Source organism: Rattus rattus, chromosome 13 (assembly GCF_011064425.1).
Source record: "Rattus rattus isolate New Zealand chromosome 13, Rrattus_CSIRO_v1, whole genome shotgun sequence".
NCBI lineage: Eukaryota > Metazoa > Chordata > Mammalia > Rodentia > Muridae > Rattus > Rattus rattus.
This window is the reverse complement of record NC_046166.1, coordinates 75,220,425-75,231,058: the sequence shown is the minus strand read 5'-3', so window position 1 is coordinate 75,231,058 and position 10,634 is coordinate 75,220,425. Positions and strand designations below refer to the sequence as shown.

At 46.4% G+C, this 10,634-nt stretch overlaps 1 pseudogene; it reads right to left on the bottom strand.

Annotated features, from left to right (window-relative positions):
- Window positions 1–1,684: 1,684 nt before the first annotated feature.
- LOC116914364 lies at window positions 1,685–10,105 on the bottom strand (annotated as a pseudogene).
- Between the last annotated feature and the right edge of the window lie 529 nt (window positions 10,106–10,634).

Below are 10,634 nucleotides of genomic sequence, written 5' to 3'. Positions count from 1 at the left end.
ACAACATCCATCTCCTCCCCCAGGTAAGTAGAAGTCAACAGGGCACTTTTGATCCCTCCTCTTCCTCGCTCTCTTTCTCTCTCTCTCTCTCTCTCTCTCTCTCTCTCTCTCTCTCTCTCTCTCTCATTCAATTGAGCAGAAAATCTTATTGTTCTATCTTCGAAATATATCAAAACCCCAAAATGCCCCCAGCTCCCAGAACCTTACCCTGGCCCCAGTCATCCCCCTCTTTCCCACAGACTCCTGCCCTAGCAGCCAGATAACTTGCCTATTTTTAACCCTTGAGTCTCTGTAACTCAACAGCCCAAAGGACATCTTCAGAACCTAAGCGGTTTCACATCACTCAGGCAAAATTCATCAATGTCCTTTCACACCACAGAGAACAAATACTCAAATGCCTATGATGCCTGTGAGATCCTTGAGTCTTTGCAGACACCAACCTGACCTTTCTTTGAACGGGTGGCTGCTACATCCATACTTCACTCACATCAACTCTCTTCCTGTCCACAGTCAGCCAACCACACACTCGAGGGTTTTATACCCATTGCACCTCCAGCTAGGCCGTTCTCCTAGAGGTGTCTACATAGCCCTGTCCTTTGCTCTCTCGAAATCATTGCTCAAGTGGTCAGTCTTACTGGCCTTCCCGGGCCATCTTCCAACTTATAGCATATCTGTTCATAATCTCCTTTATCTCATCTCCTCCCAACCCCCTACACATTCTTTCTCCAATGGACTCGATGTCACGGTGTCTACATACACTTTTGTACCTACTACATCAGTCACTCTCTTTCCATCCCATGCTGTTCCGCATGTCCCTTTGCCCCATCACCAACACATCCCCAGATCTGTGCCTTAACACAGCCCGATGGTCTCCTCTCACCTTGGTGGGTCAGAGGGATTCGAGAAGGTTGACTAATTTCCATATCCACCACACCCCAAACTTCCAAGAAGCAAGATGGTGGCCACCAGACCAGGTATTTCCTTCCATGAATCATAGGCCATGGCTACTTAAGACCCTCCCTACTCCTACTTCCACCATTTACCCCAAAGGAAAGATGGTTCTTAAAAACTCAGGCTAGGGTAGGCTGTGTGTAGTGGCACACACTGTCGTCCTAGCATGTGGGAGATGAATGCAAGAGGATCAAGAGTTCAAGGACAAGCTAAGCTTTGAGTTCAAGGACAACCTGGGCTACGTAAGACCCTGTCTCAATTAGAGAAATAAAGGTTAGTATACAGTACAGTTTTGTGCTGTGCAGACACTGTGTTTTTATTTCGCAGACTAGAAGCATGTTTGATAAATAAATAATCAGTGGTTGGTTATTGGTGATGTAGGAAATAACTTTTCAGAAGTAAAGATGTGATCTTCCTTTGTTTTTATTGCTAAAATTACTTTATTGATATTTTCATATTCTACTACGCAAAACTTTATCTGCTTTAAATGCAGTCAGTCTCTCTCAAAGAACGCTGGTTGAGGTGACTTCTGTTGGACCTCACCCTAGTAGCAGTTCAATGAGCAAGTCCTGTAACAACCACAGAGATCTCCTCCAAGACAGACTGTTCCCTGCTGGGGTCCCAGCCTTTAATGTCAGCTAGGCTCCCAAAGGCCCCTATACCTGGAGGTGACTGCCCTGGCCCATATCTAGATAAGCAAATGTTAAGTGGCAGGCCTCTGGCTAGTGGGGGGTCACCCTGGAAGGTACACTTCGGGCCTCATGGGATTTCCAGGAGCCAGCCTGCAGTTTTCATTACGTGGACCATCACGTAGGTGCATGGAGAGCTGGAGGAGCCACCAGGGCTCGGAGTTCCCATCCTGAAAGTCCACATTGCCGGTCACCCCAGATTGCTCTCTGATGTCGCCGAGGTCTGTGGTGAAGCTGTGTTTGTCATGGACATCGCTGTGCTGAATCCCTGGCTTGCCACCACTGCCATCATGGACACTGCTGCTTTTATTGTGGTTGTGTCACTTGAGGGCCAAGAAGCCAGCGTGTACGGTCTCTCTAGGTCCTCACCTCTCAGCTGGTACCACAGCTGTGTCGTCCTGTCAGCACGCCGCTGCTCACTCCTCTGTATGCACTTGAGGAGGCAGCAGGTGAGGAAGGCCATGGATATGAGCAGAGAGATGGCACAGCTCACGATGGAGGCAATTACTGTCACACTGAAGCAGAAGGTCTCATACAGCGGCACAGCTTCGCACACCAGGTTTCCCGAAGACCAGTCAACGGTGCTCCCATTCTAGGAACAAGTAAGGAGACCAGACAGACCCCACCATCTGGTGGCCAGTGGGGCTGTGAAATATGAGCACAGTCCGCAGTGAAGGGGCATCTCCACGGACAACTTGCAAGGTGCCTTGAGGGGGGCAGGTGGGTGGGGGATAGAGCTGAGCACAGGTACCTGTCTGGTTCCCCGGGACCGGTGTTGTGTTCCCGGCACGTTTTACTGAACTGCTGTAGCCTTTTGATCCCCTCAGCTTCTTCACAGCAATACCTCAAATATCGTGTACCGTATTCACCGACATAATAACCCTCTTCCAGGTATGAAAATATTCAGCTTAAAATTTTCCCAGGCCTTGGAAAAACATCAAATTTCTCTAGAAATCAGCTATGAAGAATCCGGGCACATGGGGCTGGAGTCATGGCCAGTGGCTAAGAGCCTGTACTACTCTTGCAAAGGACCCAAGTTTGACTCTCAGTATCCCACAATGCATGCCTCACAACTACCGCTAACTCCAGCTCTAGATCTGTGGGGAATCCAATGTTCTGGAAACTTGCACTGATGTGCACATACCCAGACATACACATACACATGATTAGAAATAAAAGTACCCTAATAAGAAAGAGAATCCTGACACGCATGTAAATTAAAGTATGAACACTTTGCGGGGGGGGGGGCCGCAATAGCTCTATCCAGGATATAATAAAATGCTCCAAACAAAAGACAATAACAACAACACGCATGATTAATTAGTAAGCCCCCTTGTTCCAATGTCTGCACGTCGTAAATACCCAAGGAGGCGGAGGCGAGAGGGAGCTGCCTCACCCCAAGCCCTGTGCTTATCAAGGTTACTATCCTGAGTCAGGGTTTACAGTACTCGCAGCTGCACATTCTTGACTGTACGGCCTTATGTTTTACGATCCGACCAGATGTAAGCCATAAACCGGTTTTTATCTATTCTGTGATTCACTCCATACCAAGAAAATAAACTTCAAATGCCCAACTTCTTCATGACTGTTCCACTACTGCAAGCAGTAGAGCAAACAGGGTTTTTCTTCTTGTTGTCTGGTACCCAAAAAAATGCTCTAAAATCAAAGTCTATTTGGGAAGATGGATCCCCACTCCTGGAGACAGTAAAAAGGCCAGGACGGTTTGAATGGGTTGTGCTGTGTGTGCAGCAGCTCGTACTATTGATTTCGAGGCTGATGGACCGTAGGCTTCATCGATGGCTCCTTCTGGCTTCCTCCAGCCTGAGAAGGAAATGGTCCTGTCTGTGCTCTGCTTGGGGCCTGCATTATTGATATTCTTTAATCATTATGTTGGAGCATAAAGCTGCTGTTACGCTGCAATTATGATGTGTCTTTATAGAACGTAGTTAGTGAAACAAAAATAGACGATGTGGCAGGCAGAGCTGTCCTGCCATCTCTGTGAGGCTGAGCTCAATTCGTGGAGCTGAGAGAGAGCCCCCCCGCCACGCTGGCTTTTGGGCAACAGTTATACAAAATGAACCTTCCTCAATCTTGAAAAGAGGAAAAGCCACCTCCAGCACTGCGGCCCAATGGGAGACCTGCGGAAAAGCAGAGTCCATTTTCTAATGCAATGTGTTCATTTTTAACTTTCTCTACATACATGATTGCTGCTCCCTCAACACCGTGTCCCACGGGCTAGGGGTGCTTACATGGATGGTAGAAGTGCTTTACCAAAGGCTGAGCAGCCCTGGCCCCGGAGCCCTGCGCATGCTTTTAACCAAGTTGACAAATTGAAGAAATGAGTGGAGGTTGTGAACATCCCCCAAGAACAAACTAACAAAACTGCGTCCGACTATGAATGCCCTTTCAGATTTCCCATCTTCCGTTTTATCTAAATATCCCGATACCCTACTGCAGTTGGGGTTCTGTTGTGGTTTGCCTTGGAGTTCTCTCTATTTTGATGCTAATTCTGCTCCCCCAAGGATGGCTGCCTAGTCACAAACTCAGGACTCAGGTGACCTTATCAGAAACTCCCATTTAATTTGTAAAATAAAGGCAAGAGCGAGAGATTTGGCAGGGGAAAGATGCTGGGGGAAGAAGGGAGAAGGAGAAGCTGGAGACCTGGCAAATAAAAGGTGCAAGGGATGAGGGATTTGGGAGCGAGGAATAGGACAGTGTAGGGTGGATCTGCCCAATCTAGACGCTAGATTGTTTTCATATTAATTGAGTTGCGTTTTCTTTGTACAGGCCGATTCGGGTTAGAGAGGTTACTGCAACAGGGTTCTGTTAGATAAATGAAGTTGCCATGCACAAATCAATACTTCTATACTTTTTCATTCCTCTATGGTGTAATAAAGGAAAACGAAAACACCTGGCGACCATGTCTGCTTAGCAAAAAGGAGTCCGTCCACTTCTAAGCAGCCTCTGAATGGAGATGCATGTCCAAGCTCAAAAGAGATTGTTTTCCCCTGAGTGCAGAGCTCGCTATGCTCCTCACCTGGGACATAGGAGAACACACACACCCAAGAGGGACATCGAGTTTGTTATTTGAAGCCAGCAACATGCCTGGGCTTGTTCCTAGTGCGATATCACCTAGTCTATTCCAACATGCTGAAAACCCACCCATCGGAACGGTTGAGTTGACCCATTTTGCTTTCTAAATGTAATTATCCACATTAAAAGGCAGCTTTCTTGAGGCCTCATATCCTAGGTTATACAGCGAAGATGAACAGAAGCAATGAACGTAGCTTCTTTTCCGTGTGTTTGCTTGTGGGGTTTTCCTTTTGTTCCCACCCACTCCCCCCTTCTGTATTGTAGGCTAGAAATGAGTTCAGATTCAGGCGAGACGTTGCCCGGACTGAGGTCCGTTGCCTCCAGCTACCCTGTGTTTTGACAAGAGAAATTTAGTTAAGGTGCACTTCACGGGTGTTTTTGAGGGAGAGGAGAGGACGGTGGCACAGTTTACAAGTAGAATCGGGAATGGAGCTAGCCGTACATGAGATTGATGTGCTCGCTAAAAGCGTGTGAACTTTTTGATCTGTTTTAAAGCCACAGTTGAGATTTTAGGTTTCCTCCACCTACCCCTTGCCTGTCAGGAAACAGATGAGTAAGGAACGCTGGGTGAGTCCTTTGCTTTACCCTAGGGGACCACAGGGAGAGCAGGTGGGACTGGAGATGAAAAGGGGTGGGCTTGTTTGTGACTCCTAAGTCAGTGACCTCCTGTCTTCCCAGCCCTGAGTGATGAGCTTTTCCTTCTCCTATGACCACACACTCAGATTTCGCTTACTCAGGATAACCCTGAAGTCGTCGGAAAGTCAACTTGATATCTGAATTTCCAGAAAGTCCAAATTTAGGGTGGTTTCCTTTCACTGGCAGAACACCAGCTTGATTTGGGATCCTTTTCCAGGCCGGCGCTCCAGCTCAGCCTTCAGCTCCAGCTCCAGACTACAGTTTCATCTGTGACAGGGTGGAAACAAACGTTCCCCCCTGCCCCTCAAAATAACAATATTGAGAACACCTGGTTTGTAGCTTTCTTAAAGTTTGTTCTGCAAATTCAAACATCTGTCAGTAGATCGAATGATTGACAAAACGCTCTGTGCTGAGTTGCAAGGCAGGGAACCGTGTCATTAAAGAGCTTTTTTTTTTGAGAAACAGATAGAAAAGGAGTTAATTGTCTCTTCTTGAAAAGACTGCTCCAGATCACCAAAGGTGTCTGTTTCCTTTTCCAAGTGGGAAAAGATATTTAATTTATTCTATGCAATTTTCCGCTTTCTGTCCCACTGACTACTATATTTAATTACTCTAAATCACTCTCCACATGAAGACGCGATGGGCTTCTGAGAGCCCTTACAAGGATGCTGCCTGCAAATGTTTGACTACTTAAACAGCAATGAAAGTCCTCAGCCTGGCTTCCCACACGTCATTGCCTGAAAGACTGTGGACTGGTAAGGAGGAGGGCAGGTGCCTCCTGATGACATCAGACTCTGTGCGGTGCTGACCTCCTGTCCCCTAGGATGCAGGACCTAATGGCGGGTGTGTGTGTGTGTGTGTGTGTGTGTGTGTCCTGAAACCTTACTTGCTGTGTAAACTGAAAGTGACAACAGATGAGAATCACTAAGACACCCAGGACCTTTCCACTCCAGAAGAAACTTAGCAATGACAGATGACAGATGCACCCCCCGCCCCCCATCTCCACCACCCTCTGGGAAGCTCAGCTTCTGCTCCATGAGAAGCCAAGCTGGGTACTGACCACATGGAAACCAGTTAAACGCCTGATACCATTTGCAGCTCTTTACAGACCTGGGTCTCTTGATGTCTTTTCCATTTGGTGCAATAAACTGGCTTGCTTTTCTCCAGCAAGAAGACTCTAGTGTCTTTTTTTTCCCTAAAATTAAGGACAACTTACATATATATTATAATTGCCACTTACATAAAGGATTATAGAGTGGGAAAATTTTTATTACCATGTTTAAAGGCATAGATTTTAGTTAAAATCTTCCTTAAAGAAAAAGTGCTTAAGAAATATGTCTACCTCTTACCTTTTTTGTTGTTGTTGTTGTTTTTCGTTTTCCTTTGTTTATTGGGTTTTGCTTTTGTTTTGTTTTGTTTTTTGGTGATTGTCATGGTTTGGTTATAAAACCTACCCTGCAGAGTCACTTGTTTTTACACTTGGTCCCCAGCTGGTGACAGTATTTTGGAAGGCTTTCGGAAGGTTAGCCTTCGATGGATGTGATAGGCCACCACACTTTTGTCTTGACGGTTATAGCCTAACCTGCCTCTCCTTCTCTCTTCTGTCTGCTGCCTGTGATGTAAGGAGCCATAGCCACATGTTCCCACCACTGGGAAGACCATCTTCACCCCCCACCCCCATGGATGGACCAAAACTCAGGAGGGGAGAAACGTCTTTCTGCATTAAATCATCTCAACCATCAAGTAGGTGGTGACAGTAACAGGACAGTGTTTGCAAAATGGTCGATAAACTGTTCACAACACCAAAGCCCAAAGAACAAGAAAGCAGGCCCCTTGCAGGAAGAGCCCATGTGTGCCTAAAGGCTTTCCTGCTTGAAAGGGAAGAGTTCTGGCCAGCTCACTCATCTACAGGTCTGTCCTAACTCCCCAGTGTTGACTGTTTTTAAAGCCTACCTTGTGTATCTGTTTTGGAAGTTAAATTAGACGATGCAGGCTTTGCAGAGTCTGATGGCCAAACTGTGAAAACAACAACAACAACAACAAATTTCTTCTGGGCTGGGATGTAAACATGAGGGCTTGAGTTTGATGCCAGCACCCACATAAGAAGCTAGGCTAGGCACGGGGTTAGGTATTTGTAGTACTAGAGATGGTCAGCCAACCTAGACAGCTCACAAACTCCAGGCCGGTGAGAGATCCTGTCTAAAAGAAAAGAAAAATCCTATTGTATGCCCTTGAAGAACTGTGCTTGAAGCTGACCCCTGGTCTATGCAGAGAAAGAGAGACACACACAGACATATGGACACACGCACGCATACACACACACACACACCCACACACGAATCAGCTATTGCTGTTTCTTCCAAAACTCCCTGTTTGAGTCATTTGTGATTACCACTAACTAGCTAGGCAAGTCTGTCTCTATCCCTCTATTGTCTCTTGTCAAGAATATGTCTTTTTGACCACAGGTTTCTTTCTCTGGGTGGTTTTCTTTGAGGTTTGACTTAAAATGACACACACCTCTCTATTCTTCCAAGCAGAAAGGGTCTTACTTTTGTCTTGGTTGGTAGATTTTAATGAGGTGAAGCCCAGGGAAATGCGTCTGGCTAGCTGACAAGCCAGTCACATCAAACAGTCCCTTTTCTAAGCCCAGAACCTTACCACATACCAGGTCATCTGCATTACAGTCAAATACCCCAAGGATCCACTCAAAATTAGCATGAAAATAAAGACTGTTTAGGAAGATACTTTCTACATCTAGAATTGTGAATACATGCCCGTAGCCTAGCCACTCACAGCACTGTCACCAAACAAATAAAATTTGGAAGACCAGATCACAATAATGCTTTAAAGAAACAGGCCCTGGGCTCTGTCTTCTAATCAAGGATGGCCCACCAGGCCAGTTGGCTTCATGAGTCCATCCTTTTCCCCATATCCATCTCAACTGTTACCTCACAGACCACCCTCTGTGATCATCTATACTTGCTACTAAAAATCAATAAACACGGCTTTAATGTAAGCCTCAGGCCCATCAGGAAACGCTGAAACATTTTTGGTACTGCATCTAAGAGGGTGTTCCCTCTAATCCTTAATGGAGACACGACTGTTTAAATACCAGAGTTGTCAAGACAGTAGAAACTGTCCCCGGAATTATATTCAGATTTTCACAGAAAAGCAATTCATGACAAAAAAAAAAAAAAAAAAAAAAAAAGCCACAAGGATGCCTTTGCCATTTGTCACGGCAAATGACTTGGGATTTTTGGTAAAATTAGACGTCGCAACCACGCATCCAGTCCTCCTATACGACTTGCAAGTGTGTTCACTTCAGGCCCCATTCCTCCTCCAACAGTGGGACTGTTTGTATATTATCCAGTAAAACATGGGCACCATTCTGACCTGCAGCTTTAAATTAAACACGTCTAAGTTTCAAATTGCATTTTTCCCTAAGATGGGAATAGAGAAAATGTCACAAAAATGTCAAGGTTTCTTCGTTTGAGTTGTTTTGGATTCGTTTTGTGGGGGCGGGAGGGGCTGAGGATGGAACCCTGGGCTTTATGGGTAGGAGGAAAGTGCTCTGACTGTTTGCTATATCCCTTAGCTCCCAGCAGTCTGTGATAGCAGGAGACGCTCGCTCACAGGCAGAAGCCGAAGCCGCCATGAGCGTCTCATCTGCAATCAGGTTGTAGCTACGGCAGTGTCTAGGTCTCTTTGGCCATGGTGTTTTCCATATTCAGTAGGAACAGGATCTACATGTAAACACACAGAGATCATATGTCACTCCATGTTAATTAGGCAAACGTTTTTCGTAGATGACGTCACCCATTTCACTCTCCGTATCTTGCGGGGAAGACTTCAATCACCGCAGACCCCTTTACGTCCTGCTCTCCTGGTCCTCCTGGTCAACGCTATGCAGATTAACAACCTCAACTCTACACTGGCTTTTCACTGAGACTCCCCTTGCCTGAGAGAGACCTACCTTGGTCTTTGGCATGCTTATAGCCTTTAAAAGGTACATTTAATTTTAAATTTCTTATGTTTGAGGATTTTACACCGGAGGGCTTTGCACACTGTTTTGTCAAAGTGGGAGCCCGGCTCGGTGCATCTCAAGCAAACAGCAGTCCCGCAGGAGCCTCCTACTCATAGCTCCTAATCTCACACCTAAGGCAGAGCCACGGATGCCTCCCCTGTGCCGTTCTCCTCCATGACTCACTTCTGATCCTGCCTGTCAGACTCCACTGAAGATGTCTATCTGAGTGTAAGGCCTCCCTCCCTGAGACTCACAGAGCTTCCTTTCCCTTCTTCTCAGCCCTGCTGTCTGCAGAGCTTCCTGTCATCTGACCCTCACTTCTATCAAATGCAACTGACTCTCTTGTCGTCCCCCCCCCGGCAGTCCCTAGCTGCTTGGCATGGCCGCCCGTCCATGGTCTTCTTACCTGGATTTGTACTTTAGGAGCTGGGTAATGATTTACTTCCCCAAACACATACCCTGAACTTCCCTCTAAGATCTGCACATCACTCATATTCTTCCGTCCCGATGCTAGCTATGTTCTTGGCACTTCATCTCTGTCTTCTTTCCTGATGACGCCCGCCCATCAGAATCTACCTCAGGACATACTTACCTTCAGCCACTCTTTGTTCCCCTGACACCTGAACATAGGACCCACAGAGACCCTGCTGGCCTTCACTGTGCCTCCGTACTTTCTATCCACACTGACTGAATTCGAAATATAGATCTTCATGGTAAGAAAAGTCTTGTAATTGGCAACTGGGAGTTTCAATTAATAACTCAATGCCTGTGGTGTTATCAGGAGGCCCAAAACACTGCAAGCACTTTATTGTGCCCTGACCTCAATCAGCTAGCATTCAGTGCTCACACGTAGAGAAAGGACTCAGATATTGAACCAGAGAGTGAATGCGCTCTCTAATATTCAGAGCTGGCCACACAAATCACAGTGCGAGACCCAGAAAAAGCTCCTGCTTTGGTAAAACAAAGCTTCCCAAAGCCTTCAGGTAAACAAACCCTAGCTCAGAGCCATCCACACTGGAAAGTTCCATCCAGGGGACAGTCCTAATTAGTTCTACAGTCAGGGCTTGGGAATTGCTCTGGGCATTTCTTGCAGAGTGGGTTGAGGGGCAGCATAGACAGAAAACTGGGTCTTGCCATTCTCCTATCGTATTTACTCAGCCACCCAAAGATGCAGAATGTCTAAGGCACAATAAGCATACACACTCATCAATAAAAAGGAGAGGTCTCTCCGGTCTTATCTA